Genomic DNA, 17,200 nt, shown 5'->3' with positions numbered 1-17,200 from the left:
AAGGATGGTTCCCATAGAGAGTATCTAGCCTAGTTTTTGTGCTGCGTGAACAAAGATAGGGGGGGTTTGTATGTAACGAAAACCAGAATTAAAAAGAAAGAAAACCAAATGAGAAGCAATGCAAATCAAGGTGATGAGGGCAGTTTTGGCCCTCCAATGGGATTATGACACCTGGCACCTCACGACAGCTCACCAAGGAGCTCGCCAAGGAGCTTGGCAGCTCTCCAAGGAGCTCACCAAGGAGCTTGGCAGCTCTCCAAGGAGCTCGCCAAGGAGCTCGACAACTCTCCAAAGAGCTCGCCAAGGAGCTCGGCAGCTCTCCAAGGAGCTCGCCAAGGAGCTCGACAGCTCACCGAGGAGCTCGACAACTCACCAAGGAGCTCACAACGGAGCTAGGCAGCTCACCAAGGAGCTCAGCAGCTCTCCAAGGAGCTCACCAAGCAGCTCGGTAGCTCACCAAGAAGCTCACCAAGGAGCTCGCCAAGGAGCTCGATAGCTCTCCAAGGAGCCCACCAAGGAGCTCGGCAGCTCACCAAGGAGCTAGGCAGCTCTCTAAGGAGCTCGCCAAGGAGCTAGGCAGCTCTCCAAGGAGCTCGCCAAGGAGCTCGTCACCAAGTAGCCACCAGGGAGCTCATCGCCAAAGGTAGCTCGCCACTTGCAGAGTAGCTCGGTACAGAAGAGCAGTTCGGCATATCACAAGAAGATCTCCTGCCTGACAACCGTACCTGACAGATTTGGTGGCAGCGCCCATATCTCTCGCCAGGCGGCGTCGTGTCTGCCGTCTCTGAAAAGCATGACACGCCTGACGAGTCCGTACCCTGCAACAGCAGCCTGCACCTGCCACCTCAGTCCTGGCAGTAATGGTTAGGGCAGTGGCGGTTACGCCTGATGTGACTGGGCACCGCTATATAAGGACTCCGACCCCCAAAGCCAAGGGGGAGAGAATGAAAAAATGGAGGTAATCCCTGCTCTCTAGCTCTCTCATTCCTCTAATATCATCTTCAAGCTCTCTACAATCAGAGTGCTAACTTAGGCATCGGAGAGTCCCCGCCGGGTAAATACCCCCAGGCCCACTGGTTCAGTTCTCGCAGGTTCCACAGCTCCTACCACCTATAAAGTGGAGGAAAGATGGATTCTCGCAGGTTCCTCAGCTTCCACCGCCGACAAAGAGGAGGAGAAGATGAAGTTATCGCAGGTCCTTCAGCTCCCACTGCCTACAAAGGAGAGGAGATCACCTCATGCAGAGGGCAGTCAGGTTGCGCTACACCAGGGAGCTCCACCATCCTCTGAGTTACAGGCCGCCTAGGAGCAGGTCAAATGACGAGTCCACCAAGGTAGCTCACCATCAGGGAGCTCGGCATAGCTCTCCCCAGCTCGGCATAGCTCTCCCCCAGACAGTTAGCCATCAGGGAGCTCGGCATAGCTCGGGTAGCTCGGCATAGCTCTCCCCCAGACAGTTAGCCATCAGGGAGCTCGACATAGCTCAGGCAGCTCGGCATAGCTCTCCCCTGGACAGTTAGCCATCAGGGAGCTCGGCATAGCTCGGGCAGCTCGGCATAGCTCTCCCCCATACAGTTAGCCATCAGGGAGCTCGGCATAGCTCGGGCAGCTCGACATAGCTCTCCCCCAAACAGTTACCCATTAGGGAGCTTGGCATAGCTCGGGCAGCTCCGCATAGCTCTCCCCCAGACGGTTAGCCATCAGGGAGCTTGGCATTGATCGGGTAGCTCGGCATAGCTCTCCCCCAGGCAGTTAGCCATCCGGGAGCTCGACATAGCTCGGGCAGCTCGGCATAACTCTCCCCCAGATAGTTAGCCATCAGGGATCTCGGCACAGCTCTCCCCAGCTCAGCATAGCTCTCCCCCAGGCAGTTCACCATCAAGGAGCTCCACCATCCTCTCCTGGGAGCAGGTCAAATGACGAGGTACTTAGCCAAAAAATAAAAAAAATTGGTACGTGACCAGAACTGGTTACATCAATTGGCGCTGTCAGTGGGAACATGCTACGAAAAGCTAAGTTCTCATCGTATAAAAGCTAAGTTCTCATCTTACAAAAGCTAAGTCCTCTTCTCCCGGAAAGTTAAGTCCTCACTTTTTAGAAATTGAAGCTCTCGCTCTATAGTTTACATTTTTTATGAACTCAAAGACTATGCAGGAAGCTAACAGACTAAGTAACTTTACTTTCAATTCGGATAAAGCCTCATAAGTCCTCTTCGCAAGGTCCCCCCCTACAAAGATGAGTTCTTCGTGGCTTCCGCGGGAATTGGCGGCCAATAGATTACATAGGCGCCCTTACTGGTCGAGCCTTCCAAGGCTCCCGTGTGAGCTGGACCTAAAGTTAGTAGTGCTTCCCCCGAAGGTCGAGCTCCTAGTAGCTACTTGTAGGAGTGGGTGACTGGCATTATGAAGCTGATGCAGTGCAATCATAGCTCTAAGGCACCCACCTGGTCAGTTCGGCACCTCACAAGTAGCTCGACACCCGATCAGCCCGACACCTCACTGGTAGCTCGGCACCTGGTCAGCTTGGCACCTCACTGGTAGCTCGACACCTGGTCAGCTCGGTACCTTGCAGGCAGCTCAGCACCTGGTCAGTTCGGCACCTCACAGACAAAGCCTACGGGCCACATTACTGTTTAAAGACCCAATCGCCTCTTCGGCACGGGCAAAGTAAAAAAAGAGTGGACTACGAGTCGCTCCCAAAGCCTACAGGCCACGTTACTGCTGAAAAATCCAGTCGCCTCTATGGCATGGGCAACACAACCGATTAAAGACCCATTTGCCTCTCTGGCATGGGCAAAGTCAAGAAGAGTGGACTATGAGTCGCTCTTAAAGCCTACGGGCCACATTATTGCTTAAGACCCAGTCGCTTTTTCAGCATGGGCAAAATCAGCAAAAGTGGACTATAAGTTGCCCCCCATAGCCTAAGGGCTATAGTACTGAACTGGTAGAGACCTCCCCACCTTACAGGCAGCTCGCCACTTACAGGCAGCTTGCCACTTACAGGCAGCTCCCAGAGCTAAAGAAATTAGATTAGCGCTTACTAGCTCGTCGACTTACGAGCCAAAAGGAGAAATCTACTCCCTTCGCCGAGTTACTCTCAACTCGGGAGTGGGGGGCGAATGATGAGGGCAGATTTGGCCCTCCAATGGCATTATGACACCTGGCACCTCACGACAGCTCACCAAGAGCTCGCCAATGAGCTCGGCAGCTCTCCAACGAGCTCGACAACTCTCCAAGGAGCTCGCCAAGGAGCTCGACAGCTCTCCAAGGAGCTCTCCGAGGAGCTCGCCAAGGAGCTAGGAAGCTCACCAAGGATCTCGCTAGCTCTCCAAGGAGCTCACCAAGGAGCTCGGCAGCTCTCCAAAGAGCTCTCCAAGGAACTCGGCAGCTCATCAAGAAGCTTGCCAAGGAGCTCGGCATCTCTCCAAGGAGCTCGCCAAGGAGCTCGACAGCTAACCAAGGAGCTCGCCAAGGAGCTCGGCAGATCTCCAAGGAGCTCTTCAGCTCTCCAAGGAGCTCGCCAAGGAGCTCGCCGAGGAGCTAGGCATCTCACCAAGGAGCTCGCTAGCTCTCCAAGGAGCTCGGCAACTCTCTAAAGAGCTCACCAAGGAGCTCGGTAGCTCTCCAAAGAGCTAGGCAGCTCTCCAAGGAGCTCGCCAAGGAGCTCGCCAGCTCACCAAGGAGCTAGGCAGCTCACTAAGGAGGTCGGCAGCTCTCCAAGGAGCTTGCCAAGGAGCTCGGCAGCTCACCAAGGAGCTAGGCAGCTCTCCAAGGAGCTCGCCAAGGAGCTCGGCAGCTCTCCAAGGAGCTCACCAAGGAGCTCACCCAGGAGCTAGGCAGCTCTCCAAGGAGATCGCCAAGGAGCTCGCCACCAAGGAGCTCGGCAACTCTCCAAGGAGCTCGCCAAGGAGCTCATCACCAAGTAGCCACCAGGGAGCTCATTGCCATAGGCAGCTCGCCACTTGCGGGGTAGCTCGGTACAGAAGAGCAGTTCGGCATAATACAGGAAAGATCTCCTGCCTGACAACCGTACCGGACAGATCTGGTGGCAGCGCCCATATCTCTTGCTAGGCGGCGTCGTGTCTGTCTTCTCTGAAAAGCATGACACGCCTGACGAGTCCGTACCCTACAGTAGTAGCCTGCACCTGCCACCTCAGTCCTGGCAGTAATGGCTAGGGTAGTGGCGGTTACGCCTGATGTGACTGGGCACTGCTATATAAGGACTCCAACCCCCAAAGCCTAGGGGGAGAGAATGAAAAAATGGAGGTCATCCCTGCTCTCTAGCTCTCTCATTCCTCCAATATCATCTTCAAGTTCTCTACAATCAGAGTGCTAGATTAGGCATCAGAGAGTCCCCACCGGGTAAATACCCCCAGGCCCCCTAGTTCAGTTCTCACAGGTTCCTCAGCTCCTGCTGCCTACAAAGAGGAGGAAAAGATGGAGTTCTCACAGGTCCCTCAGCTCCCGCCGCCTACAAAGGAGAGGAGATCACCTCATGCAGAGGGCAGTCGGGTTGCGCTACACCAGGGAGCTCCACCATGCTCTGAGTTACAGGCTGCCTAGGAGCAGGTCAAATGACGAGCTCAACAAGGTAGGTCAGCATCAGGGAGCTCGACATAGCTCTCCCCAGCTCGTCATAGCTCTCCCTCCGACAGTTAGCCATCAGGGAGCTCGGCATAGCTCGGGTAGCTTGGCGTAGCTCTCCCCCAGACAGTTGGCCATTAGGGAGCTCGGCATAGTTTGGGCAGCTCGGCATAGCTCGGGCAGCTCAGCATAGCTCTCCCCTAGACAGTTAGCCATCAGGGAGCTTGACAAAGCTCTCCCCAGCTCGGCATAGCTCTCCCCCAGGCAGTTCACCATCAGGGAGCTCCACCATCCTCTCTTGGGAGTAGGTCAAATGATGGGATGTACAGCAGTCGTGTGGAGATGTGTGGACGCTGTGTTGATAGTGTCTTGTTGGTAGCAGATTCGGACTCATTAACGACACCCGTCATAGTGGTGTGAGTGGCCGTTTTAATTAGGTTTATATATAGAGAATAAATTGATTAGAGGTAGCTGTCACACTTAAAAGAGTTTTAATCTAGTTTTGGTAAATATTGTGCAAACAATTCCCTTGCCATTTTCTCAAACTGGGAGAGAAATTCATGGCTCTTGTCTTGATCCAAGTAGTTATCAAAGTAAAAGGTATCAGCACTCTCAGGGTCTTTGAAACTTACTTGCAAATTCAGTAAAATAATAATAAGAATAATACGACTCCACCTCCATACAAATTTCATTAGTAAAAGATATATTGTAAATCCATGAGGTCCGTGGATGAGATATATACCATATGTCTAGTGCAGTATTAGTGGCTTTGTATTTATTTATATATTTACTTGATTTGATCTCCTTATTGACAAGTTGGTATAACCACATTATTTCTTCAACGGGAAGATTCTTATCTTTATAATAAGATATATGCTTTGAGGTATTCTTGTCCATGTTGAAGTTCTTCATCCTACTACATGACTTTTTGCCCCTTGTTTCCATCTGGGTAAATGCAAAAAGCGAATTTAAAAGGATCAAAATTTCGTAACGTATTGGCCATACGGGTAGGTCAGTTACACGTTAAATATATATTTTTTGGGGTTTTGACCTATTTCAGGGTATAGGCAGGCCTTAGCTGATCCCCGGCCCCTGACTAAGGGTGTTAATGGACCGATTTTGGATTAGACCTCGTCCAATCCAAAATCAATTTGAACGGATTGGACAGACCAATAAGACATTGGATTGGACCAATCTGGTCCAAAATATCTATTAGGTTGGATTGGATCTGGTCCGTCCGTAACAAATTTATATTGGATTAGGTTGGATTAAACCAATATTTGGTCCATTGATATAAGATAAGAATATATGTGTCAATGGACCGGGTTCGGGTTGAAACCAATCAAAATCAAAATGAATTTGAATAGATTGGATGGTCCAGACATTGAATTGGACTGGTCCAAAACATTTATTGGATTGGATTGGACCTGGTCCATTTATAATGGACGCACATTGGACGAAATCTAGTCCAATTGACACCCCTAGCCTGACTAATTTTTGAGAAAAACTAAAGATATTCATACTTTGAACCTTGATTGAAAGCATCTTGGATCATACACAATCAAGAATACAACTATGAAAAAAAAAATATTAACAAAATCAAAGCAGATATAAAATTGTTAGTCTTTTTAAGCAAAAATTAAATAAAAAAGCTAACAATTTTGTTAGTTATGGAATCACCAACTAAAAATATCCATTATAATTCCTTAGTTCTTGGCGTGCTGTCGTAGGCACCCAAAAATAAAACCTATACTCCTAAAACAAATGCAGTAGTGCGAGTAAGGATGGTTCCCAAAGAGAGTATCTAGCCTAGTTTTTGTGCTGCGTGAACAAAGATAGGGGGGGTTTGTATGTAACGAAAACCAGAATTAAAAAGAAAGAAAACCAAATGAGAAGCAATGCAAATCAAGGTGATGAGGGCAGATTTGGCCCTCCAATGGGATTATGACACCTGGCACCTCACGACAGCTCACCAAGGAGCTCGCCAAGGAGCTTGGCAGCTCTCCAAGGAGCTCACCAAGGAGCTCGGAAGCTCTCCAAGGAGCTCGCCAAGGAGCTCGACAACTCTCCAAAGAGCTCATCAAGGAGATCGGCAGCTCTCCAAGGAGCTCGCCAAGGAGCTCGACAGCTCACCGAGGAGCTCGGCAACTCACCAAGGAGCTCACAACGGAGCTAGGCAGCTCACCAAGGAGCTCGGCAGCTCTCCAAGGAGCTCACCAAGGAGCTCGGTAGCTCACCAAGAAGCTCACCAAGGAGCTAGGTAGCTCTCCAAGGAGCCCGCCAAGGAGCTCGATAGCTCTCCAAGGAGCCCACCAAGGAGCTCGGCAGCTCACCAAGGAGCTAGGCAGCTCTCTAAGGAGCTCGCCAAGGAGCTAGGCAGCTCTCCAAGGAGCTCGCCAAGGAGCTCGTCACCAAGTAGCCACCAGGGAGCTCATCGCCAAAGGTAGCTCGCCACTTGCAGAGTAGCTCGGTACAGAAGAGCAGTTCGGCATATCACAAGAAGATCTCCTGCCTGACAACCATACCTGACAGATTTGGTGGCAGCGCCCATATCTCTCGCCAAGCGGCGTCGTGTCTGCCGTCTCTGAAAAGCATGACACGCCTGACGAGTCCGTACCCTGCAGCAGCAGCCTGCACCTGCCACCTCAGTCCTGGCAGTAATGGTTAGGGCAGTGGCGGTTACGCCTGATGTGACTGGGCACCGCTATATAAGGACTCCGACCCCCAAAGCCAAGGGGGAGAGAATGAAAAAATGGAGGTAATCCCTGCTCTCTAGCTCTCTCATTCCTCTAATATCATCTTCAAGCTCTCTACAATCAGAGTGCTAACTTAGGCATCGGAGAGTCCCCGCCGGGTAAATACCCCCAAGCCCACTGGTTCAGTTCTCGCAGGTTCCACAGCTCCTACCGCCTATAAAGTGGAGGAAAGATGGAGTTCTCGCAGGTTCCTCAGCTCCCACCGCCTACAAAGAGGAGGAGAAGATGAAGTTATCGCAGGTCCTTCAGCTCCCACTGCCTACAAAGGAGAGGAGTTCACCTCATGCAGAGGGCAGTCAGGTTGCGCTACACCAGGGAGCTCCACCATCCTCTGAGTTACAGGCCGCCTAGGAGCAGGTCAAATGACGAGTCCACCAAGGTAGCTCACCATCAGGGAGCTCGGCATAGCTCTCCCCAGCTCGGCATAGCTCTCCCCAGAACAATTAGCCATCAGGGAGCTCGGCATAGCTCGGGTAGCTCGGCATAGCTCTCCCCCAGACAGTTAGCCATCGGGGAGCTCGACATAGCTCAGGCAGCTCGGCATAGCTCTCCCCTGGACAGTTAGCCATCAGGGAGCTCGGCATAGCTCGGGCAGCTCGACATAGCTCTCCCCCATACAGTTAGCCATCAGGGAGCTCGGCATAGCTCGGGCAGCTCCGCATAGCTCTCCCCCAGACAGTTAGCCATCAGGGAGCTTGGCATTGATCGGGTAGCTCGGCATAGCTCTCCCCCAGACAGTTAGCCATCCGGGAGCTCGACATAGCTCGGGCAGCTCGGCATAACTCTCCCCCAGACAGTTAGCCATCAGGGATCTCGGCATAGCTCTCCCCAGCTCAGCATAGCTCTCCCCCAGGCAGTTCACCATCAAGGAGCTCCACCATCCTCTCCTGGGAGCAGGTCAAATGACGAGGTACTTTGCCAAAAAATAAAAAAATTGGAACGTGACCAGAACCGGTTACATCAATTGGCGCCGTCAGTGGGAACATGCTACGAAAAGCTAAGTTCTCATCGTATAAAAGCTAAGTTCTCATCTTACAAAAGCTAAGTCCTCTTCTCCCGGAAAGTTAAGTCCTCACTTTTTAGAAATTGAAGCTCTCGCTCTATAGTTTACATTTTTTATGAACTCAAAGACTATGCAGGAAGCTAACAGACTAAGTAACTTTACTTTCAATTCGGATAAAGCCTCATAAGTCCTCTTCGCAAGGTCCCCCCCTACAAAGATGAGTTCTTCGTGGCTTCCGTGGGAATTGACGGCCAACAGATTACATAGGCGCCCTTACTGGTCGAGCCTTCCAAGGCTCCCGTGTGAGCTGGACCTAAAGTTAGTAGTGCTTCCCCCGAAGGTTGAGCTCCTAGTAGCTACTTGTAGGAGTGGGTGACTGGCATTATGAAGCTGATGCAGCGCAATCATAGCTCTAAGGCACCCACCTGGTCAGTTCGGCACCTCACAAGTAGCTCGACACCCGATCAGCCCGACACCTCACTGGTAGCTCGGCACCTGGTCAGCTTGGCACCTCACTGGTAGCTCGACACCTGGTCATTTCGGTACCTTGCAGGCAGCTCAACACCTGGTCAGTTCGGCACCTCACAGACAAAGCCTACGAGTCGCTCCCAAAGCCTACAGGCCACGTTACTGCTGAAAAATCCAGTCGCCTCTATGGCATGGGCAACACAACCGATTAAAGACCCATTTGCCTCTCTGGCATGGGCAAAGTCAAGAAGAGTGGACTATGAGTCGCTCTTAAAGCCTACGGGCCACATTATTGCTTAAGACCCAATCGCTTTTTCAGCATGGGCAAAATCAGCAAAAGTGGACTATAAGTTGCCCCCCATAGCCTAAGGGCTATAGTACTGAACTGGTAGAGACCTCCTCACCTTACAGGCAGCTCGCCACTTACAGGCAGCTTGCCACTTACAGGTAGCTCCCAGAGCTAAAGAAATTAGATTAGCGCTTACTAGCTTGTCGACTTACGGGCCAAAAGGAGAAATCTACTCCCTTCGCCGAGTTACTCTCAACTCGAGAGTGGGGGGCGAATGATGAGGGCAGATTTGGCCCTCCAATGGCATTATGACACCTGGCACCTCACGACAGCTCACCAAGAGCTCGCCAAGGAGCTCGGCAGCTCTCCAACGAGCTCGACAACTCTCCAAGGAGCTCGCCAAGGAGCTCGGCAGCTCTCCAAGGAGCTCGCCAAGGAGCTAGGAAGCTCACCAAGGATCTCGCTAGCTCTCCAAGGAGCTCGCCAAGGAGCTCGGCAGCTCTCCAAAGAGCTCTCCAAGGAACTCGGCAGCTCATCAAGAAGCTTGCCAAGGAGCTCGGCATCTCTCCAAGGAGCTCGCCAAGGAGCTCGACAGCTAACCAAGGAGCTCGCCAAGGAGCTCGGCAGATCTCCAAGGAGCTCTTCAGCTCTCCAAGGAGCTCGCCAAGGAGCTCGCCGAGGAGCTAGGCATCTCACCAAGGAGCTCGCCAGCTCTCCAAGGAGCTCGGCAACTCTCTAAAGAGCTCACCAAGGAGCTTGGTAGCTCTCCAAGGAGCTAAGCAGCTCTCCAAGGAGCTCGCCAGCTCACCAAGGAGCTCACCAAGGAGCTAGGCAGCTCACAAAGGAGGTCGGCAGCTCTCCAAGGAGCTTGCCAAGGAGCTCGGCAGCTCACCAAGGAGCTAGGCAGCTCTCCAAGGAGCTCGCCAAGGAGCTCGGCAGCTCTCCAAGGAGCTCACCAAGGAGCTCACCCAGGAGCTAGGCAGCTCTCCAAGGAGATCGCCAAGGAGCTCGCCACCAAGGAGCTCGGCAACTCTCCAAGGAGCTCGCCAAGGAGCTCATCACCAAGTAGCCACCAGGGAGCTCATTGCCATAGGCAGCTCTTCACTTGCGGGGTAGCTCGGTACAGAAGAGCAGTTCGGCATAATACAGGAAAGATCTCCTGCCTGACAACCGTACCGGACAGATCTGGTGGCAGCGCCCATATCTCTTGCCAGGCGGCGTCGTGTCTGTCTTCTCTGAAAAGCATGACACGCCTGACGAGTCCGTACCCTACAGTAGTAGCCTGCACCTGCCACCTCAGTCCTGGCAGTAATGGCTAGGGTAGTGGCGGTTACGCCTGATGTGACTGGGCACTGCTATATAAGGACTCCAACCCCCAAAGCCTAGGGGGAGAGAATGAAAAAATGGAGGTCATCCCTGCTCTCTAGCTCTCTCATTCCTCCAATATCATCTTCAAGCTCTCTTCAATCAGAGTGCTAGCTTAGGCATCGGAGAGTCCCCACCGGGTAAATACCCCCAGGCCCCCTAGTTCAGTTCTCACAGGTTCCTCAGCTCCTGCTGCCTACAAAGAGGAGGAAAAGATGGAGTTCTCGCAGGTCCCTCTGCTCCCGCCGCCTACAAAGGAGAGGAGATCACCTCATGCAGAGGGCAGTCGGGTTGCGCTACACCAGGGAGCTCCACCATCCTCTGAGTTATAGGCTGCCCAGGAGCAGGTCAAATGACGAGCTCACCAAGGTAGGTCACCATCAGGGAGCTCGACATAGCTCTCCCCAGCTCGTCATAGCTCGGGTAGCTTGGCGTAGCTCTCCCCAGCTCGACATAGCTCTCCCTCCGACAGTTAGCCATCAGGGAGCTCGGCATAGCTTGGGTAGCTTGGCGTAGCTCTCCCCCAAACAGTTAGCCATTAGGGAGCTCGGCATAGCTTGGGCAGCTCGGCATAGCTCGGGCAGCTCAGCATAGCTCTCCCCTAGACAGTTAGCCATCAGGGAGCTCGACAAAGCTCTCCCCAGCTCGGCATAGCTCTCCCCCAGGCAGTTCACCATCAGGGAGCTCCACCATCCTCTCTTGGGAGTAGGTCAAATGATGAGGAACTTAGCCTAAAAATAAAAAAATTGGTACGTGACCAGAACTGGTTACATCCCAAGGTACTAGAATTAATCAAAAGAACAAGTCTTGGTCTAAGTCAACATCCACCATTAGAATTTCACTACTGCTCATCGATGCAAAGATATATCAATTCAGATTTTGAATATTCATCGTAGAAATTATTTTCCTGTATCTCCCTAGTCATAGTTAATCAGAAAACAAGTCATCGTAGAAACCCTTACTACTGAACAATCCCTAAACAAGCGTTAAAGATTTAATCCAATAGTAGCCTTAAGCATTAGAGATCGATGAAGCTAAACAACACAAGCACAAGCGGTTGCATTTAATTCAGTCGAGTGTTCTTCCTAAGATCTAACAATTTCTGACGCAGCAAATCATTAAACCCTAGTTGCTTGGCAAATTAGAGGGATCAAACAATTACGGATCTGATATCTAACATAGCAGTAGATTGCAACGAATAATAAACTAGTAGGCCTCCTAGAAATTAGACGAAACAATCATAAACATGAACATAGAAGAACATCTGATATTCAAAGCATAAATCAAACAATAAAAATCAAATTAGATCTCACAGTTTTGTTGATTATGAGGCTTCTGTTTCCTTTGACCAAGTATCAGAATTTAGCCATGCATGGCATGGTGAAAACTCAAGAAAGAATTGGAAAGGAAGAAGAGAGGGGCGGCAGCCTAGGTCTGATTGTTTTTTTCTTGTTTTTTCTCTTCTTTTCTTTCTCTCTACTTCCCCCAAGAAGCCTACAAAATCTCCTAAAATTTTTGCAAATAATAATCTCCAACTCTGACTTATCAAGAAAAAAAATTCAAAAATAAGATAAAACAAAGTTCTCATGTAAGTGGGAGAGTAGTGATTTCGCATATGAAAAACTTGAAGGCTAAGGAACGTTTCCAGCACGTCAACAGTGCGATAGCAGCTACTTCAGGCCCGATTTCGACCTAGATGCAATCAGTATCTATCAAAATGCAAAACATGAAAATTGTAAAGCTTTTCCTTATCGTTTCAACGCATCTTTAATCATATCAATCGGAGTTCGGATGAGAGAGGTATGCCCAAATTACGACGCGGTACCGAAACTGTTTAGAATTACCCGATTAGTTTTGTTTTTCACTTAACGCCTCCATTTGTGCCCTAAATCAAAATATAAGAATAATGAGTCCATTTAGGCACTAAATAAGTATAAAAGACTAAACATTAAGGAAGAAAAATATGATATTTTGCATTCTTATCAGTTCTTTTTGTTTCCCCCATAAACGGATATAAAATTTTTGAGGCTGAAATATTTCATTTATTATTTATTTCCACCACTTTTAGAGAAAAACATTTTTTTACACCCTTTCTTATTTGTTTTTGATATAAATGATAAAGATAACATTATTTTCATGATAAAAGGGATAAAATATATAACTCAAATATTTCAGCCTAAAAAATTCTATGCCTACTTTAGGGGAAAAGAAAAGCAGCCTTAAAATTTTGTGAAGGGAATGAATATTTGCCAAAGCATGCAAGCTTTTGTGGGACCATTTTCTCCTACGTGTTTTTTTTTTCTCATTAGAAATATTTAATTGCTTTTTGTGCAATGCCATTCACCTTTTGTCATTGTATTCGATATCAATTTAAACATTTAGACAGACCAAATTCCCAACCATAAAATATTCGTGAAGACTCCTAATGGATGCAAAAACTTCCTGAAAAGCATTTAAAATAACCTAAAACCTTGTTCTCTCACCAGTTCAAATTCCAACCTTTTTTTCATCATTCAAACTATTTCTGAAGCTTCTATTTATTTTCAATACAAATTTGAATTAGATACAAATTTTGTACCTAATATAGAATTTGTATTTTTTATCTCATTTGCATTCATTGAGGGTTCAAATTTTGCATCTCAAAAATTGATGCAAATTTTGTACCACCTTCCTCTTCACTCAACTTAAGGTGGGGATCACACCATCTTCTTTCATACCTCACTTCCTAATTAATAGTCTTCTTCCTACCAAAAATTACGTACGTTCCATTTCATATATGGTAGAGACCACATCATTTTTTTTTTCTCTTCACAAACAAAATATGACAAAATCAAATCTGAATCAAAAGTAAACAGAATTACACTCAGCCTCTTTGTGCTCTCATGCATTTACATGAATGCAAGTTGAGCCAAAATGTTTCTTGAGTATTAAACAAATGGGTTCAACTATGATACCGGAAAAACTTACAGCCAATCGACCAGTATCATAGAAGAGGAGATCAATTATGGGGCGTTCATCAAAATTCATGGGTCGAGAGCTTAATTGGTCAAATCTCTTAGACTACCATGTCTTTCTAATATCATAGATTTTCCCTAAACAAATACATTATTACACAAACTTTAAAATATACTAGAGACAAGCTACTTAATTAAAAAAGTTTGTATATCAAGCACCACTTTCTTTGATCATAGGGAGCACACATTGAGATTAATAGGAAAATGCTTGTAAGAAATTTTAGGGTTATGATATAAAAGGAATTTAAGTTTCTTAAGTTAATTAGCATCTCAAGGTCTCTAGGAGTCTGGAACCACCAAGGGATCTTCCAAGCATGGCAACACATTTAGGATTGCGCATGCTTCAATTCTCTCATAGGCCTCCATTAATGAAGCAAATCTCAGCTTAGCTAAAACCGTCCCTTCTTACCATGCCTGACGTTCAAACTAATAAATTTATAGGTATGTGTTGTCGCTCGGATTGGCCAAGGGCAATAAAGTCAATTTACTCCTGAGCTCCGGGGGAGTAAATTGGCTTTGTTGCCCTCGACCAATCCGAGCGACAACAGTATGGTTATTAATCATCATTGACCCATATGGTCAGACCAGCTGTTTGGCCTGAAAATCGTCCAGACACCCAGTTCTGTTTCACCCCTGAACTAGTCTTTGTTGACTTGGTCAACAATCTGCTAACTTGGGTAGTTGAACCATTGACCTCTGTTCAACCTAGACAATAGTTTTTGGTTATTTTTTGTTTTAATTATTTTTTTAAATTGAAACAGGCCATCTATTCAGACCGGATGGTTGAACCACTAACCCAAAAACCAGTGGCCAAAGCAGTTCTGATTCTGGGTTGATTTTTAAAGGCAGTCTAGATCTAATAAATAACTTTTTTTATGGCCTCAAAATTTACTCCAAGTGGAGGGGCGCCACCCTTAAATTTTATTAATTATTATCAAAGACCCAATAAAAGATAATAGGAGAGGGCATAGCCCACCTTGTCCCAAACCCATGAAAATTACAACTCGACCTAAACCCAATAAATATAATGAGAAATCCAAACGCAATATAAGAACATTGATATAATCCTCTTGGCACAAGGGTTCCCCTCTCTTAGAATGTGTGCATTATAATAGCGTTTATAAGCATTGTTTTAATTGTCTTCAATGTATAAAAATATGGACAACAGACGGAGGAGAAAGCTTATCATTCATTATACGTGTCCTCTCTCTTTTTACCTTGTCTTTGCAATCTGACTGTATGTTAAATATCTCCATACTTATATACTTTATTTCATAGAGAGATATTCCCAATGCAACGTGTCAGAAGACTGTTAAAATGGTGTGGCTAGGTTTGTCCTGATGGAAGAGTTCACATCTCCACCCCACAACGCTCCACAGTACAGTCCCACTGTGTATTAGGAACATCTCCCGATGATGGTATAAGAATCGATGATGTCATCACCGAGAGATGCAATATACTGTGGGACGGGACGTTGTGGGGCGGAGATGTGAACTCCTTATGGAGTACGAAGGCATTCTCTCCCAAAACGATGGTTGTAATTTCATTAGAAGATATCGAAGGAACTGAGCGACCATAGACTCGGGAAGCTTATGAATACCCACATAATTCCTACCTATTATTGGAGATATGAGGCGACGTTATAATTAGGTTTATATAAATTCTATCTAAAACATTGCTAGTAAACGATTGGATGGATATAGAGTTACTTAAGAAGAGACATCATCTCATCATTTTGTATTAACTTATCAATCAATCTAGTCCAATAGCCTTTAGGGCACTGTTGGCCTGTTGCAATGAGGAGTTACCATTGGATTGATGTCCTACAAAAGAATCCAAATCCAAGCAGTTGCCTATAACAAAATTTAATTCCATCAGGATGTTGTAAGCGTGTTTTAATTAAATTAAACCTTTTTTTTTTAACTAGTGTTTTAAATTTAGTTTTAACCATTTGATAATGAACCAACATTATAAAAGCCAAATTTAAAAAGATAAAATTATCATTTGAACTCTAAACATGAATGATAAGTCCCACACATGCAGTATTGTAGGTGAAGTGACTCTCATGTGTGATTAACAATATAATCATTGTCACCAATTTGTATTGATCAGTCCAAAATGTTTTAGGTGGAGACAATAATGGTACTAAATGCATTCTAAACCCCACAATATTAGGATGAGGGATTGGATCCTAAGTCTCTCCCACAACCAGCCAAAGTCTTTACCAACAGGTTAGTTGGCAGCCTTGGGCAGATGGCCTGTTTGGGCATGTCAATTAGTGTTGTCAAAGATTTTAAGTGTTCCAGACAAGTCCAATATAAACAGCAAAATCACTGCTATCTTCCAAACTAGTTGCAAATTTCCGTGATGGTGCATGGATATAGCCATTTCAGACTGGATTAGTTTGTGTTTCCTGCATCACCACTACATCCCACCCAATATTAGAATCTTCTTAATGTAGTATTAATTTGCCGCCACTCAATAGTTTGGCTTTTTAAACAAAAATAATAAAAGAGGTCTTATATTGGACACGCTGCCTGGTCAAGACAATATTTAAATGTATTATTCCCTTTTACGTGGATATCCATGTGCACACATGCATGTATGTTCACAGAGAAAGAAGTTTAATTGGATACATAATCCAGTTGCGTGGGCCGTTCTTGGACTAATTCTCGGACTTCCATCAGAAATTCAATCATGATTTTATGGTAATTTGTTTAGACAAAATTTCTTCAACTTCCCTTTACTTTACTTATGAAAATTAAACCATTATCGGTAAAATGCCAATGCCAACTCTTTTGGGTACCATATAAAATTAAAACCAGTATTGATTAAAGAATGGGAACACAACAATGTGCACGTAAAGTCCATTATCCTTATCAGTAGTCTATAGTTAGGTGGATTTGATCCTAGACCTCTATATTCGGAGAAATATCAAGTGTTCATCTTAGCTATTGGGTCATCGGCCAATGTAACATGTATTGGTTTCTCCTTTCTCACAATTACACCCAGGTTCAATGTATTGATACATATCACCATACTGTAGTATATGATATATTATCATACTGATCTCTTAGCTAACAAAGGAATTGATGAATCTCAAATTCTTAGAGATTTGATTCGTTTTTTTTATTCACGAACATAATTTGGATTTACCTATCCTTAGATATTTTTTTCTTCTTTGAGTTATAGGTTTTTACAAATTTTCTTTTTGAAAATGGTCAGTTAAAAATATATATCATAGTGTATTGTACAATATATAACACGCTAAATAATAAGAATTTGGTTATTTTGGGTGGTTTCATATGCTAGCTATTAATTGATGGGATGTGTCTACTGTTAAAATTTTAAACTAAAAAGAGTATCAATTGAAACAAACTCTCAATCTACTAATTCTTTTATCAAAAGTATCAATACTTTGAACCGCATCAAAACCTCAAAAGCCAAATCCAAGACTTGTGGATGCCAGAGAATGCATCAATGTTTTGATAATGAAAATATTACATATGTTGAATTAAATACTTTGATGGGTCTTTCATATATAGGATTGGATCACTTCACCTTACCTACATAAAGACCAAACATTTTAATTTTAATGCTTAGATCCAATAAACAAAAGCATCTCTGGCTGGCTAACCAAAAAGCACCAAATCACATCCTTTGTTTGTCGTGGTCGTGATCGTGATTCGTGAATCAACTTCCACGTTGTAATGCAATCTAGT

The sequence above is a fragment of the Nelumbo nucifera genome, chromosome 1, assembly GCF_055504915.1.
Source record: "Nelumbo nucifera cultivar China Antique chromosome 1, China Antique-T2T, whole genome shotgun sequence".
Taxonomy (NCBI): Eukaryota; Viridiplantae; Streptophyta; class Magnoliopsida; order Proteales; family Nelumbonaceae; genus Nelumbo; species Nelumbo nucifera.
This window is presented reverse-complemented; position numbering follows the sequence as displayed.